General features: G+C 35.5%; 1 long non-coding RNA gene across 1 annotated transcript in view; it reads right to left on the reverse strand.

Moving 5' to 3' along the window:
* LOC143676481 (uncharacterized) overlaps nt 1-18,742 on the reverse strand; it is a 40,202-nt gene that overhangs the window by 19,303 nt on the left and 2,157 nt on the right. The window contains exon 2 of the long non-coding RNA XR_013172121.1: nt 1,725-1,832. This is a non-coding gene — a long non-coding RNA (uncharacterized LOC143676481). The remainder of the gene's footprint in view (nt 1-1,724; nt 1,833-18,742) is intronic.

Consider the following 18,742-nt stretch of genomic DNA (forward strand, 5'->3'; position numbering starts at 1 on the left):
AGATTTAATCAAAATTGACATCTACAAGACTATGACCTTCCTCCATACATAATAATTATAAGGTGATAGTTCATACACCTAAATATAAAATTCAAATTATAAAGCTTCTATAATAAAATGTAGGAAAACATCACTGCAGCTTTTTCATTGCCATGGATTTCTTAGAGGAGACCTGAAAAGCACTAGCCTTATCATTGCTCCAAAAAAAAAAAAAAAAACACTAACCATGAACGAAAAAAGTAATAAAGTAGATAATTGAAATTAAAACCTCCTACTCATTAGAGGGTATCATTAAGAAAGTGAATAGGCAAGCAATATGGTGGGAAAAAATATTTGCAATACATATATTGGACACAGGGCTTGGCTCAAAAATACATACAGAACTCCTACATATCAATAATCAGAAGATTAAAAACCCAATTTTCTAAATGAGCAAAAGAATTAAGCAGATACTTCACAAGAAAAGATGTACAAATACCCAATAAGAAAAAGAAAAGGTGTTCAACATTATTTGTCATCAGGAAAATACAATAAGATTCTATTTAAGGTCTACTAAAAAGCTAAAATCAAAAAGACTATCAAATATTGGCAAGCATATGGAGCAAATGGATCCCACATACACTGCTAGCGAGTGGATAAAATATTACAACCACTTTGGAAAACTATTTGCCTATTTGGCAGTTTCTTATAACATTAAAGATACCCTTCCTATGAGAATCAACAATACCACTCCTAGGCATTTACCCAAGAGGAATGAAAACATATGTCCAATAAAAGATAAATTAGAACAATTAAAACAGTTTTATTTGAAGAGCCAAAAGCTGGAAACAACTCAAATGTCCACAGAGAATAGATAAACCAATTGTCCTATATTCATAAAATACAATCCTGTTCAGCAATATAACAGATTAAACTACTGATGCAAAGAAAAATATGATGAATCTCAAAAATATTCTGTTGAGGGAAAGAGGCCAGAATACATACCGTATGATTACATTTATAGAAAGGTCAAGAACAGGCAAAAGTAATCCAGGGAGACAGAAGTAAAAATAACAGTTATTCTTGGGGAGGGCTATGGACCTGACTGGAAAGGAGCATAAGAAAACTTTCTGGGTGATAAAAATTTTTTACATCCTGATTTGGGGTATTGGGTACCTGGGTGGTAGCTTTCTAGAGTAAATGCAATGGTCAAAATACTCAAGATCTGTATATTCCATACTGTAAATTTTATCTCAATTTTTTTTAAAGAAATGGGTTCTAAAACGTTTTTCTAACTTGCATAATTATGGAATGGAAGTTCAAAAACTATGATCCACAACATTATATCACAAACTACTCTAATGGTCTATATTCAACCCCTGGAATGAAAGAGAACTGGATTTGAAACAAGGCTTTGGCACTTAAAGTCGTGCAAACTCAGGTGTTACTTAACCTCTTTAATAACAATACTGATGTCACAAGTTTGTTCTGAGTATCAATTATTACATAGAGTAATACAACTGGGAAGAAGAACTTAGCTATTTTATCATCATAATGACCATTATGAGAAACTGAAATCCAGCTGAATATGGATGTAACACAATCTCCTGTTTTGCCCGCCCTTGCAAATATTTCCTTTGTGGCACAAATAGGACCTGACCACTCCAAGCTCCTGGATGAGCGTTTGGACAAGAATTAAAGCATTAAGGACTAGTCATGTTAATGCATTTTAGATGCTCACCAACCTGGAATGAAACTCAATCCTGAGACTTTGGCTGGAACTATCAGAAAAGAGAAGCTTTTATTTTTTCTGTTGAGATTGCTGAGCTCATCTTTGCAGTCAGGTAACCATTCTGAGAATAAAAACAACACAGAGAAAAGCAGACTTGAAAAATGGGGAGCCATCATTTGAGAATCTGGATCAGCTGTGTCTAGAGTTTTCATTATATCCTTTTCTTATTTAACCCAGTTTAAGGCAAGATTCATTTGCAAATTAATTAGTCTTGAAAGAAAAGTAAATATGGTGCACTTATAATGGCAAATTAAAAAGTAGCATTGACATAGTGCATTACTGTTTTTAAAAATGCTTTCACATACATTTAATTTCAAGCAATCTTATAGAAACCTGATAGAGTAATTTTTATAACCCATTTTTAAGTTGTAATTATCAAGGCTTTGAAAGCTGTCCAAAGCCTCATAATAGTAAGTGATAGAGCAGAAATTTGGATTGCTGGCTTTAAATTTTATGCTATTTCCAAAATAATGTAGGCCTTTATATTGTTAGGCATATTTTCACTTTATATTTTATTGAATTATTGTTGTTTCTCATAATATTAACTGTCTCCCATGAACTATTATGAGCTTGCTTTGGCAAAAGTTCTTCAGCAACTCAGTGCCTAATGATTTCTAATTCTCACTGTTTTGCTTCCACAAATCATGTTCACAGTTCTCTTTCCAGGATCTGAAAACATTCATTTTACTGCATTCAAATTGCTATAATATTCCTTTAGGAACCTCCCAAGTATTAGCTCAGAATTCTAATATCTTTTCAAGCAGTGGAAGCCTTTCAGTTCCACTAAAAGGAGCTTAGTCTCCAGGGCACATAGAGTTATATTTGTTTTCTGCAGAGTTGTCTTCAGAATATTTTTGAACATGAAGCTAACTCCTGCATGTACACTAACATTATTTCTAGCATCCTCCCTTCCCTCGTTAGTGCATGTGTAGGCATGTATTGTCTGAGCAACTACAGTCATTGTCACAGTCATCATCATCATCATCATCATCATCATCATCATCATCATCATCTTCTCAAAAGAAACACTATAACTCTTTGTTTTTTAAGTGTGCACAATTTTCAAAGCCTTAATTAGATGATGGACATTGACTATTTCCCTGCTGAGTCAATGTAGCTTAATAACACCAAGGAACTCATCAGAAAGTCAATGCTTGGTATTGCCCAGCAGGTTGTTCTCACTTGCCTTTATGAAAGGATGGGCAATGTTACTTCCAAGTTTTCCAATGTATAAGTACTTTTCTCAACTATCTCTCTTGTTTAATTCATTGGTTTTCCAATTACCCTTGCTAAAAGAGATGTTTGAATCCTAACAGGGAAGCCCTTTGGGACCCACTTAACCAATTCCCCTAATGTTAAAAAAAAAGGTCCCCAAACGAGGAGACTGCTTGGCATCCACATGTGAGGCAAGCTGTCCACTGGCATCATTGATAGGTTTTGAGGATTAGTTGAGCATACATTTCTGAATGCGGAATGAGTTTTCTGGTTCTGCCTTTGTCAGGTCTTCATAGTGTCTTCATTATCCAAAAATGAAAGTAGAAAAGCTACTTCTGTTAAAAGTAAATGACATACACATCACACCATACACACAAAAAAAGCTCTAAATGGATCATGAATCTCAACATAAGACCTAAAATCACAAAACTCCTAAAGAAAACATAGGGAGAATCCCTTAAAACTTGGATTTGGCAGTGATTTCTTAGCTGTGATGCAAAAAGACAAGAAAGATCATATGGTCTTCATCAAAATTAAAAACTTTTGCACATCAAAAGGCAATATGAAGAAAATGAAAAGACAATCAACAGAACTGAAGAAAATGATTGCTAACAATATATCTAACATGGTTATAGGAGCCAGAATATATGAGGAATGGTTACAACCAATAACAAAAAGACAAAGAACTCAATTTAAAAATGGACAAAGGACTTGAATAGACATTTTGACAAAGAAGAGATACAAATGGCCAAAAAGCACATGAAAAGATGCTCCACATCATTGGTCATCAGTGAAATGCAAATCAAAACTACAATGAAATACCACTTCACACCTGCTAGGACAGCTATTGTTTAAAAAACAAGCAAAGAGAAAATAAGTGTTGGTGAGGATGTGGAGAAATTGGAACCCTTATACACACTTGGTGATTGTAAAATGGTGCTGCCATGTGAAAATCAGTTTGGCAGTTCCTCAAAAAATTGAACATAGAATTACCATATCACTCAGCAATCTACTTCTTGGTGTACACCCCAAAAAAACTGAAAGTAGGAATTTGAACAGATAATTGTACAACAATGCTCATAGTAGCATCATTCACAATAAACCAAAGGTGGAATTGACCCAACTGTCTATCAACAAAAAAATAGATAAACAAATGTATATACAAATGCGATATTATTCAAACATAAAAAAGGAATGAATTTCTGATTCATGCTCCTATATAGATGAATCCTGAAAACATCATGCTGTATGAAATAAACCAGATATAAAAGGACAGTTATTATATTATTTATTATAATATTATGTGATTTATAATATATTATTATATGTAATATAATAATATATTATTTATATAATATATATTATATGATTTTACTTACACATTTGTACAGACAGAAAGCAGATTACAGGCTACCAGGAGAATGGGGAGTTAATGCTTAATGGGTACAGACTTTCTGTTGTAGGTAATGGAAAAGTTTTGGTAACAAATGGTGATCATGGTAGCACATATCACGAATATAATTAATGCCACTGAAGTGTATGCTTAAAAGTGGTTGAAATGGGAAATTTTATGTTATATATATATGTGTGTTTACAGTAAACATACCTACAGTAGAATATTAGAATGTTCTATATAGAAATATCATTAGAATGTTCCTATAGGGAGAAAGAGACGGTGACATGTTACATGGGAGTTATGTTGGGAGGTCAAACCTTCTGGGTTGGAAGAACTTGTCTCAAACTAACACTTGGGTGCAGAGTCTGCAATGGTGGGCATGGCCAACTAGGAAACAATACCACAAAGGAAAATGAGGAAGCAGATAGGGGAGAGAGTGCAGCATTTCAGGAGATTTATGGATTGGCATGAAGATACCACCCCTACAACTATCCACTCACTCACTACTACCAACATATATAACCCTAAAACTCATACATGCACTTTCCAGATTTATTTAACCAAGATACTGAAATCCATTAGATGTGAAATAACCACACTTTGATGCTATTCATCCTAGCCTCTTCAAGTGCATGCCTACCAAAATTGAGAAAATACATATTTTTTCCCTGTTATTTGTCTTTATTCTCCCTTCCAGAAAGAAACCACATTTAGAATCACTGCACTTCTACTGAAAGGAATATTTGCAACCTCAGGCTCTCTTGGATCTCTTGGATCAAAACTCAGCATCAGGAAGGCCATTACCTCATGGGATGGAGAAAACAGTCAGTGCTCAGGAGTGCCTGACCATTACTTTGGGCTTCAACTCTCTATGACCCAGAAAATCCTTTTACCCACAAGTGATGTCTTGGCAAAGGAAGGACATTTTAAATGGGAGCAAACCATATCAAATATCACAGACAGAATGTACCCCAAAATGAGATGACTGTGTATCTAAATAGATTTACAAGTAACCTCGCTGATGAAGTTATTTATAAGTAACTCAGAGGCCTGAGTTGTAACAAACTTCCTGCTTCTTGCCTTGCCTAACTTGAATCTATTATCAAATCATCACCAGAATGATCTTTCTAAATTTGACCATTTTATTCTCCTACTAAAAGTCCTTCAGTGGCTTTCCATTTACTACACACTCTAAAACACTTTTTATATAGTGCCTATCATTGTTCAATCCAACTTATGCTTCAAGCACCGATTCTTATTTAAAATGTTTCCTGAATCCTCAGGTAGATTGAAATCTCCTTTCCTTGTACACGGTTATAGCCTAGACACATTTCTCTCACATCACTGACAACATTATTTTCCAGCTACATGTTTTCAAATTTACCTTTCTTAATAGACTTTAAGGTTCTTGAGGGTAAGCACAGTGACTAGCACTTTGCAAAAACCCAGTATTTAATTGTTGAATGAAAGAAAGAGAAATAAGAGAAAGAAAGGGAGAAAGAGATCATTAATATGGGTGAGTTAACCTTGGAAAAAATATTTTCATCTCTAAGCGAGCAGGAAGGAAAGGAGAATGGGTAAAATAATAAGGAGCAAACTAAACTAATGATGCAATAGAAAACCAAAAAAATGAAAACAGGAATCAACTTTGGACATCATAGAAACCCAAAATGTGTGTAGAAAAAGGAATATTGTGTACAGATAGAATGAACTTGCAGCTGATCTGTGCAGCTGTGGTTCTATGCTTATCTCCAGAAATACCTATAACCATGGTACTGACCCTTGGCCAAGACAGGAATGAAATGTACTAGCTAACGATTTATGATGTACTATTTGAATCTTGAAACTTCCCTAGCAATAGCAAGTCAACTACCTTGTTTATCAAGAATGTAGATTAATTGTTTATAGCTGGTTTACATAGTTACATAGCCTCAGTTTACCTACTGATATGTAGTATAAAAAAGATCCCTCAGTCTTATAATATAGAATATAGGGACCTAGAGATACACAGAAGCTAGAGATAGGTGAACAGTTTACCTAATGAGGTTAAACTTAAATTTGAGGGGATGAATAGAAGTGATTGTATGTAGTTCATTAGTGGGGTTATAAGCAATATTGCCATATTGAAGCTGAACCTGATTGAAAGGGATTGTATAGAGCTATGTACCTCACAGATTAACACTACAAATTAACTAAGTTCCTGCATGAATTACTTCAAAGGTATGAATCTTGTAAAAAGAGCCAATCCTAGAGAGGTATGGGGTGGGGGGGAACTACTATGGCATGCTATGGCCTATATTTAATGGGAAGACATCAATAGTACCACAACAATGCCAGGGGTAAATAATTGGGGGAAAGGGAGGAAATTAAGGTTTAGATTTTCTATTTGGAGAAGGTCTGTTTCTCTATTATTGTTCTCTTTGGAGCAATGAAACTTGTCTAAAATTGAAAGTGATGATGATTGTACAACTAAGTGAGGATACTGTAAGACATGGACATTATCCATGATGCCCAATGGATGGAGGTGGCCAAAAGGTACATTGACTGAGAAGCAGAAAGGCAAATGGTGGTGTATAAATATGATGAAATATTGTGGAGCTACAGAAGGGAATGAAGTCATGAGGCATGCAACAAGGTAAATGCATCTTCAGGACATTATGTTGTGCAAAATAAGCCAGAAACAAAAGAATAAATATTGTATAGTCTCTTTTAGAAAATACTTATAAGAAAACTGGAGCCTAGGTTGTAAGCTTTTATAGCATTCATGTTTATTCCTGGGCTTTAAGTGTTATTTCTGGATTCTGAGATGCTGTGCAGTATGTACACAACCTGGTATTTCCCTGGAACTTTGGGTACTTATGTGACACCTAAGACTCAGAGATGGAGTTCTGCAGCTCTGAAAGCCAGCATTACTACATAAAACTGCTAAAGAAACTAAAAAAAAAGATCAGACTTCAATTAGAGATAAGAATGAAGCCAATCTGGTTGGGATTAAGGTAAATCAGAATAGGACAAAAGATGATACTCTCTGTGTTTAGAGCTTCACCTACTACATGAGACCAAAAGAAGAGAAATTAATTTGTCTAAAACCTAAATTTTCTGTAGCACACAGTTTAACTCAACCTGCCTGGACAGCTCATTTAAACAACCCAAACATGTGGACCCCAGAATAGGAATGAGGGCTTGTAATTCTATACAGCTTAATGAAATACCTGGATACATCCTAGAATATGTTGGGTAGATAATTTTAAAAGCATTGTAAAAGTTCTTTGGGGGACTGGAAAAAAATATGGAACTATTAAACTTTTCCATCTGGGAATCCCCTGATACTCTTTCAAATATTACAGACTCCCAAGTTAATAGGTCAAGCCCTTGGTCTTGAGGCTTACTCTTTTGAAACTTACTTCTGTAGCAGAGAAGCTATGCCTACCTATAATTATGCCTAAGAGATACTTTCAGAAATCATCTTTTGTTGCTCAGATGTAGCCTCTCTCTCTCTCTAAAGCCAACTCTGAAAAGAAAATCATTACCCTCCCCCCTACATGGGACATGACATCCAGGGGTTAAAGTCTCCCTGGCAACGTGAGACATGACTCCCAGGGATGAGCCTGGCCCTGGTATCATGGGATTGACAATGTCTTCCTGACCAAAAGTCAGTAAAGAAATGTAACAAATAAAGTATCAGTGGCTAAGAGAGTTTAAATAGAGTCCAGAGGTTACTTTTCAACATGAAAAAATTAGAACAGGTGTTGGCCAAATATCCCTAAAGATTGGGAGAAGGATCAAAGGACAAGGAGGAGTTAAAACAGAGAAGATAGGAATTAACAAATGAGTATGACTGCTGAATAATCATATTGATATTTCTTTTAGTCTTTCGTGTTGTGCAACAGCTAGAAGAAAAAAACCTGAAATTGTGGAACTGTAACCCCATCAAACTTTGAAATCTGTTCCATAACTATTCGTGAAAAATCTATTTTGAAATTTATTGCTTTTTGTATATACTTAATATGTCACAATAAAAAATGTTAAAAAAAAAATAGATGCCCAAAATAAGCCAGAAATGAAAGAATTGTTGTATGGACTCCATTAGAAAATGCTTATAAGAAAACAGGGGTCTAGATTGTGTGCTCTTATAGCAGACACATTTAGTCAAAAGTAGTAATTATTATTTCTGGATTTTGAGGGGCTATTATATATATATATATTTATATTTATATAACCTGGTATTCAGAGATAAGAATGAAGCTGATCAGGTTGGGATTAAAGTAATTCAGAAGACAGGGGTAAAGAAGACATTGTCTTTATTTTAGAACTGCACCTACTCTTTGAGACCAAAGAAAGGTTTATTTTGTCCAAAACCTAAATTTTCTGCAGTACAGAATCTAACTCAACCTGTCTGGATAGCTCTTTGAACAATTCATACACAGGGACCCCAGAATAAAAATGAGAGCCTTTATTCCTATATAGCTTAATACAATGCCTGAATACAACTCAGACTATATTAAGAAGATAATCAAAAAAGTATTGACAAAGTCCCTGAGGGATGGGAGAAAAAGTATGGAACTACTAAACTTTACCATCAGGGAATCCCCTGATACTGTTACAAACATTAGGGTCACCCCAATCAATAGGCCAAACCCTTGATCTTGAGTCTTACTCTTGTGAAGCTCAGGTAGGTAGTGGAGAAGCTTAGTCTACCTATAGGCATGCCTAAGAGTTACTTCTGGAGGACCTCTTTGTTGCTCAAATGAGGCCTCACTCTCTGTAAGCCCAACTCTGCAAGTGAAATCTTTACCTTCCCCCCTACGTGGGACATGATATCCAGGGGTGATGGTCTCCCTGGCGAAGTGGGAGATGACTCCCAGGGATGAGCCTGACCCTGGCACCATGGGATCAACAATGTCATCCTGACCAAAAGGGGGAAAAGAAGAGTAACAAATAAGGTATCAGTGGCTGAGAGAGTTCAAATAGAGTCGAGAGGCTCCTCTGGAAGTTGCTCTTTGCAAGCTTCAGTTAGACATTGCTACCTATCATAATTTGCCAAACCCCAAACAAAACCATTCCAGCCAATCCTAAAGAACCCCTAGAGCAATATATAAGAGCAATATATATATAATATAAGAGCAATATATAAGAACCCCTAGAGCAATATATAAGATTCTACAAAGGTTCACTAGTGTAACTTTTCAGAAACCCATAACTTCCAGACGGGTCCATGGTCCAGATAAGTCCTGAAACCTAGAGGGCTTAACCTCTCCAGAACATCAGCTAGTTCCATCTCCCTACCCCATATTATTACAGCCCCTTCCAACATGAAAAATTTAGAATGGCCATAGCCCAAATATCCCTTAAGAGTAGGACGGAAAGATCAAAGGTGATGGTGGAGTTATACAGAGAAGGTAGGATTTAACAAATGAGTATGATTGCTGAATCACTGTGTCATTTCCTTTAGTCTCCAATATCTTACAGCAGCTAAGAGTAAAAACTTAAAATTGTGGAATTGTAACCCATCCAAACTCTGAAATCTGTTCTACAATTAATTGCTGTGCTGTGCTGTGCTGTGCTGTGAAATTTATTGATTTTTAGTATATATGTTAGTTTTCACAAAAAGAAAAAAAGTGATGATAAAAAACATATATATTCTAGCCTCCAATGTTCCAGAGCAGCTACAAGGAAAAATCTGAGATGATGTTATAGTGGCCAATGACAAACTCTGGGAGCTGGCCTCTTTGTTGAAGAGTGCTTTGAAAAAAGAAAAAAAAGTGCTTTTTCTTTCTTTGCTTTGTATGTATGTTATATTACACAATTTAAAAAAAAAGCCTCAGGAAACCTGTGCTTGGCTGACCCAAGGCCAAGGTATTTCATACATATCTTAATGGGTCACAATTCAAAGTCACAGTGCATCTTGTATAATTAGTAAAGTTCACTGAGAGCTGTACCTAGAAGTCTCAGACTCTCTGTTTGCCTGAAATTTCTTTCTCTCACTGTACTACAATTCATCTGTATTAAAGCCTCAAATGAATATATGCCATGGCACCTCATGAGTTCCTTAAGTTATCCAACATTGTGAAACTGATATATTTGGCACAATGAGGAAGGTATTGAAATGACCCTTGGCTCTAAAGTTTAAATGATGGCTAAGGCTTTCTTTGAGTTAAAGAAAGATGAGGAAAGGGTGATGATAAACTTTTGATGACAGGTTGGCTCCCAGGCCACTTCTGGGTCTTAAAGTTGAGAGATTCTGAGCCAGGGAGAGGGAGGAGCTACATGAATTTAAAAAAGAAATTCAGACAAAGGGGTTGTCAATCAAGAATACTATAATTTTGGCTACTTTGGCAAAAATGAAAGTAACAAAAAGGGTGGCGGCTACCAAATTAAGGCTGGTGACCCTAAAGAAAAGGATCAGTATAGCAAAAAGGAATGGGGCAGATATTTCTTTTGATCAGAATGTGACTCAGTCTGAAAGAGAATCACTAAAAAGACATAATGGTTTCCTATAGAGGAATCAAAGACAACTGAAACCAGAGATATTCAGTGAAAGAGTTAATTCCTTTGTGGACTAGATATAAATGGCTTCCTGAGAAGCCTCTGCCAAAACGGATTTTATGCATTCAGAACCAAGGAGCTATTTCCCTTGTATGAGATACTGCCAAATGTTAGCAGTACCACTCAGGATTCTCAATTAGCTGGAACTTTTATAGATACGTGGATAGAGGGACAAACTCCCAATATGCAGATATGGATAAAGGCAGGGTTACATAAAACATACCTATAAAGGGGAAATAAGATGCTGAATGAAATAATCCTCCTGAAAGTGCTGAAATGTTAAGAATACAAACAACTGTAGATTAGCTTTATGATGATACTAAAGTATTCCTTTATTTAATGCCTTTGATTTGATGGATGTTGTGACTGAAGAGTTTCCAAAAGCTTGAATTCCTTATGTGTCCCTTCTGATGAGTGAGCAGGATGCTGTAAGGGAAGCTGACATTGACCTCCTGCTGCTTAGACCCTTAAATAGGACAGAATGCTAGGAAAAGATTAGGATAATTCTGAAGAAGGAAAATAATGATAAAAGGGATCAAAAATAACTATCAGGACATTTAGAGGTGGAAATGTTCACATGGTTAATTTAAAAGGAATATGGAAAAGGAGGGGATAGATGGGGTAGTTACTAAAATTTTAATAATCACTACAAAAGATTAGGTGATCTGGATGCATCATCAACTCCTCAATTTATTCTAGCCTTGATGAATTCTAAAAAAGGTCTAATACTGACATAAACGTAGAATCTACAATCTCTTCCGAAGTAGTACTGCTTAAAATAGTGGGCGATAAGGAAAAGTATTACTATTCTGAATGATAAGATGACCAGGGTCCTTTGGTGCAACTCCCCAGCAGGGGACTTATGATCATTTGCACTGCTATGCAAGGAATGATCAAGTGATAAAGAAATTTTACTGGGATTGCTGAACATGCACTTAATAAACTAATATACTTAACCAGCTAAAGAAAAGTTAAAGAGGAATGTAATCAGTTATCAAAATATTCAAAAGTAAAAGTATGCCTAAAAGTAAGGATTTATCAATGAAAGTTGTGTAACAACTTGCATCACCTCTATGAGAATGCATTACTCGAATGGATACGATGTACAAACGGGGAGTCTTGCCTTACCCAAACAACTGGGAAAGGAAACTTAGGCAAATCTGCTCTTCATCCTCTTTTAATTTGCTTATTGGATGGGAACTATATAAACCCACTCAAGTGGTTAATTTAAAACAATATAGAATACCTTGAGAGACTACCATGGTAGGGAAACACCATGAAATTTCAGTTTTAGTTAAAGGTAATGTTAAGTGCAGCTGAAATCATATACATAAATTCCTTGCTTAGAAGTCCAGAATGGCCTGTGAGAAAAGTTCAGGCCCTAGAGGATAATTCTAGATTCTAGAAGACTAAATCAAGAGGTGCCTCCAATAGCACCAGCCACACCTTACATAGTAGTAACATTTCAAATTGTGCAAAAAACTAAGAGAGATTGATTGTGATCAATTTGTTTAACACTTTCTTTTAGATCCCTATTTTGAAAGAAAGTCAAAATCAAATTTGCATTCATGAAACAGACTCCAGCACATGTTTACCGTGTTCCTACTGGGATATTTAAATTCTTAGGCTCATTGCCAAAACCTTGTAAGAAGTGACTTTGTTCTGATTCAACAGAAATGTACTGTGACTTACTATATGGATAATATAATGTTGATTTTTAAATCTTAAATCAACCTAAGAATGAGTTATATGTTGGTTAATCATAGGACCACCAGAAGGTAGCCAATTAACCCAGCTAAAATATAGGGCTCAGCATACAGGTAATATTCCCAGTAATCACATGGGCCAGAACAACTAGCAGTATTCCTCACCCAAAGTAAATTATTGTCTCTGTTAGCTCAAAATTTAATAGAAGAGGAAAAAAATCATCTGGTTTCTCAAGAAATCACATACCACATCTGGGAGGTTTATGTGCCCCTATTCACAAGGAATCCATTATATAGCAGGTATAGTATAACATCAGGCTAGATGCATCATACATAATGAACTGTCATATAGTTTACCATCCACAATGCAGTGAAGTAAATGGAAATTGGAATGACAATTAAGACATCTGCTTACTAAACCGGGGAATGATACAATACTGAAGGAATGACTTACAGGACCAAAAGAACATTTCATATATTTAATATGCATGGAAGTAGGATCACTTTGGATAGATTGCTGAAATAATATTAGGAGATCTAGAAGAGATTATAAGGGTAACACATTACTTCCTGACTTTAAATTTTTTTTCTTTTCTTTTGCTTGAAAAAGATGACAGGTCCTAACCGTATTTATATGTTTCAGAATAAGGATCAATTACTAAACATTACACAAAAACAGTATCTATAAATAATACTATCTGAAGTCCTAAAGAAATTGTATGGTATTCCTTCTCCTTACTTGTCTGAGCTGGAATGAACAATTATTGCCTCTTACCCACTGGACAAGAAAGTCCTGAAAGTCTTTATTTCTCCAATACTATTCCATATACATGGGAATGGATGAAGGGGAAACCACTGGCCAGACTCATTGCAGCGGGTTGGCTTAAACAATGGGAATTTATTGCTTCCTGGTTTCAGAGGCTAGAAGGCTTGCTTCCTCCCAGGGTTGGTAGCATTCCGGTACTGGCTTGCCAGTAATCCTTGGAGTTCCTTCGGCTTTTCCATCACATGGCTACGTCCTCGTATTAGTTAGGGTTCGCTAGGGAAACAGAATCAACAGGGAACACTTGCAAATACAAAATTTATAAAAGTGTCTCACGTGACCGCAGGAACGCAGAGTCCAAAATCCACAGGGCAGGCTGTGAAGCCGACAACTCCAATGGATGGTCTGGATGAACTCCACAGGAGAGGCTCACCAGCCGAAGCAGGAATGGAACCTGTCTCCTCTGAGTCCTCCTTAAAAGGCTTCCCATGATTAGATTAAACATCACTCATTGTAGAAGACACTCCCCTTTGGCTGATTACAAATGGAATCAGCTGTGGATGCAGCTGATGTGATCATGATCTAATTCTATCAAATGTCCTCATTGCAACAGACAGGCCAGCACTTGCCCACCCAGATAAACAGGTACCACAACTTGGCCAAGTTGATACATGTCCCTGACCATGACAGTCCTCTTCTTTCTCTTCCAAGTTCCTGCTGATATTTGGCTCCTGGCTCCTCCCTGTGGCTTTCTCTTTGTAGACCTCCGGTATCTGGACTAAGACCCACTCTATTCAGCCAGGCCACACCTTAAGTAAAGATAACATTTAAAGACGTTCTATTTAAAATAGGTTAATACCACAAAGATGTAGATTACGATTAAGAACATGTATGATGGGGTACATAATTCAACCTACCACAAGTGGGGTATGAATCAAACCTTTCTGGAAATTCTGTGAACTACACAATCTTCTTTAATAAACTCCTTCTTGCTTAAATTAGCCAGAGTTGGTTTTTATCACTTGAATTAAAAACCAATTTATTAGAATATTACCAAATTATATACGAAAAGTAGAGGGCTTACTATGTAGGTAAGGACACTGATCAATCATATTATACAACCAGGAAACATTTGGTTAAGCTATTGCCTATACTTCAAGACAAGGCCTAAGATTCAAACAACTCTAATGGGGGCTATATGGCAGAAAGCTGTAGGGAAAATTCAGGCTATTAGGATACATTTGTGATTTCTTACAGTTTTCAGCAAAGTTGGCATGACAAAAGAAAAAGACAGGCTGAAGGTCACTACTCTGGAAATAGAAGAAAATAAAAATATACTTGGAGGAAAAATGTGTGCCTGTGGCCTACAAATGAGGTTGACTGAGACCATCATTTGGAGAATGCCAGGGTTGAATGATGGGAGCAGAGGCAAGGAAGAGAACACTTAGCAGGAGATAAGAAACTCAGAGGGCTGTTAAATTGTCATGCTGAATACAGAGGCAGCTAGAAAGCCAAGATCAGATTCTAAGTGAGGCATCCCAAACAAGGAATGTAACTCAATACCATAGGAAAAAAGACTATTGTATACGCATCAGTGAAGGTAAGATCTGGACCATTTACTACTAACATCCCATGAAGAAAACCCACAGTAATGATGAAATTTCATGACTTTATAAGGCCTCACATTTACTGCTTAACTTGTATTTAGAATCAAACTTATTTGCTCTAATACCCAAGGTATCAAAAGTTTAACGTATGAAGAAAGATGGCTTTCAGCTGAAATTCAAGCTGAATAGTTACTTACTTTCCTAAGCTTCAACTTCCTCATTTTTACTTAAGACAGTCTCTTGGAGTTTGTGAGAGAATTAAATAATAAAATGATGCATTAAATAAAATGAACACAAAACATGTTCTCAGGCACATAGCAAGCATTAGATAAGAATTATATCTTACTAGAAAACATTTATATAGAGAATGAGTCCTAAATTAAGTTTATGGGATGTGATGACAACAACTAATTTGAAATTTTTAAAGCTATTTTCTTAATTAAAAGATTATAGCTCTTTTCACTTATGACTAATAAACAAAGCCTCACAGTAACATTCTGATAATCAATTTAATATTAGGATTTACATTATATAAATACAAAACTTTATGGACTTTAAACATGTAATTATTTAGAGACTTAGAGATTTGTCATATAACAACAAATACACAAAGGAAAATTGTTCTCCTAAAGGTGGCAGCATGAAGTTGGATTTAAAACCGCCTCTCAAAACTTAGTGAAGTTAATTTTTTCAAGAAGGTAAAACACAACAAATACAAACTCACTCTGGCACCTCCAGGTGAGGAGAAAAGCAGATGGGGAGGACATTGAGCACAATCACACAAGTAATAGCAAACCGCAACTTAGGAAACCCAAAGAGATTAGAAAAAAACAAATCTGCTGAAGGAAGAAGGAACTAATGGATAAACAAATTGTGACTTCAATGGAAATTCTATAGAACAACGAAAATGAAGAAACTCCAGCTGCAAACAACAACATGGAAGAAAAAACCACAATGCTGAGGTAAGAAGAAAACTCATGAAGAATTTATACAAGCTGATTCCATGCTGTTCAGGAGTGCAGAGACAGTTTATCACATGCACGCACCTTTAAAATGCTATACAGTATATAATGATAGTGACTGAATGTACAAATTTAAACAATGTTTTTGCATGAGGAAGAACAAAGGAATGTCATTACTGCAAGGTGCTGAAAATAGATGGTAATTAATATTTTAAAATTTTACCTTATGTGTGAAACTAAAGCAAAAAATGTTTATTTGGCACAAAATTTATATTTTGACTAGTGCATTTCCTAATATACCTTATGTAGACAGCTTAATTGAACACCATAACTACATAGAACCTTGAATTGGACATGAGATTTTGTTGGTTTGTCCAGAGTGATGCCCTGATAAATCCCAGAGTGATTTGAACAGTAAATAAAAAAGTATTTGTAAAGTCCCCTTTAGGGAATGGTGAGAAAGGGGGAAAATTCAACTTCCCAAGTTGAATTCTTGATATTCTCACAAGCAGTGGGGACAACCAAAGTTACAGTCTGAGCTCCCAATCTTGGGGTTTGTTCCTATGGAACTTAACCCCACAAAGGATAGGTCAAGCTTACTTAAAATTAGGCCTAAGAGTCACCTCCAAGAGAACTTCTTTTGTTGCTCAGATGTGGCCTCTCTCTCCAGTCAACACAACAAGCAAACTCACTGCCCTCCCCCTGTCTACGTGGGACATGACTCCCAGGGGTGTGGACCTTCCTGGCAACATGGAACAGAAATCCCTGAAATGAGCTGAGACTCAGCATCATGGGATTGAGAAAACCTTCTCGACCAAAAGGGGGAAGAGTGAAATGAGACAAAATAAAGTGTCAATGGCTGAGAGATTCCAAACAGAGTCGAGAGGTTATCCTGGAGGTTATTCTTACCCATTAAATAGATATCACCTCGTTAGTCAAGATGAGTGGAGGGGCTGGAGGGAACTGCCTGAAAATGTAGAAATGTGTTCCAGTAGCTGTGTTTCTTGAAGATGATTGTATAATAATACAGCTTTCACAATGTGACTGTGTGATTGTAAAAACCTTGTGCCTGATGCCACTTTTATTAACCTTATCAACAGAAGAATAAAACATATGGAATAAAGATGAATAATAGGGGGAACAAATGTTAAAATACATTTAGATTGAAATACTGGTGATCGGTGGGGGGGTATGGTATGTATGATTTTTTTCTGTTTTCTTTTTATTTCTTTTCTGAATAGAGGCAAATGTTCCAAGAAATGATCATGATGATGAATATGCAGCTATGTGATGATATTGTGAATTACTGATTATATATGTAGAATGGAATGATCAAAAGTTAAAAAAAAATGCTATACAGTAAACATTTGAATTTAATGCATAGAAATACACATTTATCTGCCTGTCTTTTGATGTAGTGTCAGAATTTTTTTTCTACTATGGGATTAGATATTAGTTTCTCTTCATCTGTTTTCATCACCTATGATTTCCAGTGAGGAACAAAAACTTAAAAATGACTGTTAAGCAGAGAGAGCAGAAGCCCTTGAGGTATTTATGAATTTATTTTCGTTCTTTGATAACTCAGTCACACCTGATTTGATAGCAATTTATTTTAGGAATTTTCCTGTGTCGGGTTTTGCAAAGGCATTTAAATTACTTTTTTATAGTAACAGCTCTTTTCTTTATCATCCTCACAGTAGATGAATTTTTTTTAATTTTTAGGCAAGTAATACAATCATACTAACTTTCAAAATGCACAAAAACATGTTTGGGAACCAACACAACTTAATCTCAAGAAGGACTCGACACATTTATTGAAAGGAGAAATTCATGAGCCTACCAGAAAGAACATAACTAGCCACAGGACATGACATCGCCTTGAGTGGAAGTCAGTTAAGTAACAGATATAAAGTCTGAGATTATCTAATCCAATAAATGACAGGAAAATGATGGCGATATTAAAGCAGTCAGAGGAAAGATAATGAATTGGGGGGAGGAGAGCAGACAAACCTGAGGTATTGAACTCTAGTAGAGCACAAAGAGTATAAATAATAGAAAATTTCCCTAAAATAAGGGAAAACTAAATCTGCTAATAGGCAAAGCATATTTCAGGAAAAATTAATACAGAATAATTAGCAATCATTTTGAGACAATAAAGTAGGAGAAAAAGTGAATCACTTAAAAGAGCAAAAATATCAAACCGCCTTAAAAATTTTTCAGGTGGTGTGTAATGCCCAAAAATAGCGTATCAATAATGTTTACAAATTTCTGGGGTAAATAGTTTGTGAGACAAGAATTTTAGACCCAGCTAAATTATTCTTCCAGAACACAGACATTCCCAAACATTAAAGAATTCAGGAAATAGAGCATTGAATGCATTTGAATACAGAACCAAAACTAAAGTAGTATTTTGGTGTTTATGGTTCTGAAAATATGTATAAATGATAGAAAATTTAACAACACAATGATACAATTAAATGTCTCTCCTGTTATTTTTTCTTAACTTTAAAAAGACCTTTTAGTAACTAATAATGCCTATGATAAAAAAAAGTTTAGCTATTTCTGCAGTTTATTTGTTTCTTTTTCTTCATTAAAGTCAAGTAAAATTAAAATTAATACATTTTATTAAAAACTAGCATGTATCATATTATCTCATTTTTATAAAATAGTTATTTCCATCTAACTTATTTCATTATAATCATCTAGTTTATTTCATTATAATGAAATATTATAATTAAATATTATTTCATTATAATGCACAGAAAAAATCTGAAAT

The sequence above is a fragment of the Tamandua tetradactyla genome, chromosome 3 (genome assembly GCF_023851605.1).
Source record: "Tamandua tetradactyla isolate mTamTet1 chromosome 3, mTamTet1.pri, whole genome shotgun sequence".
Lineage (NCBI taxonomy): Eukaryota > Metazoa > Chordata > Mammalia > Pilosa > Myrmecophagidae > Tamandua > Tamandua tetradactyla.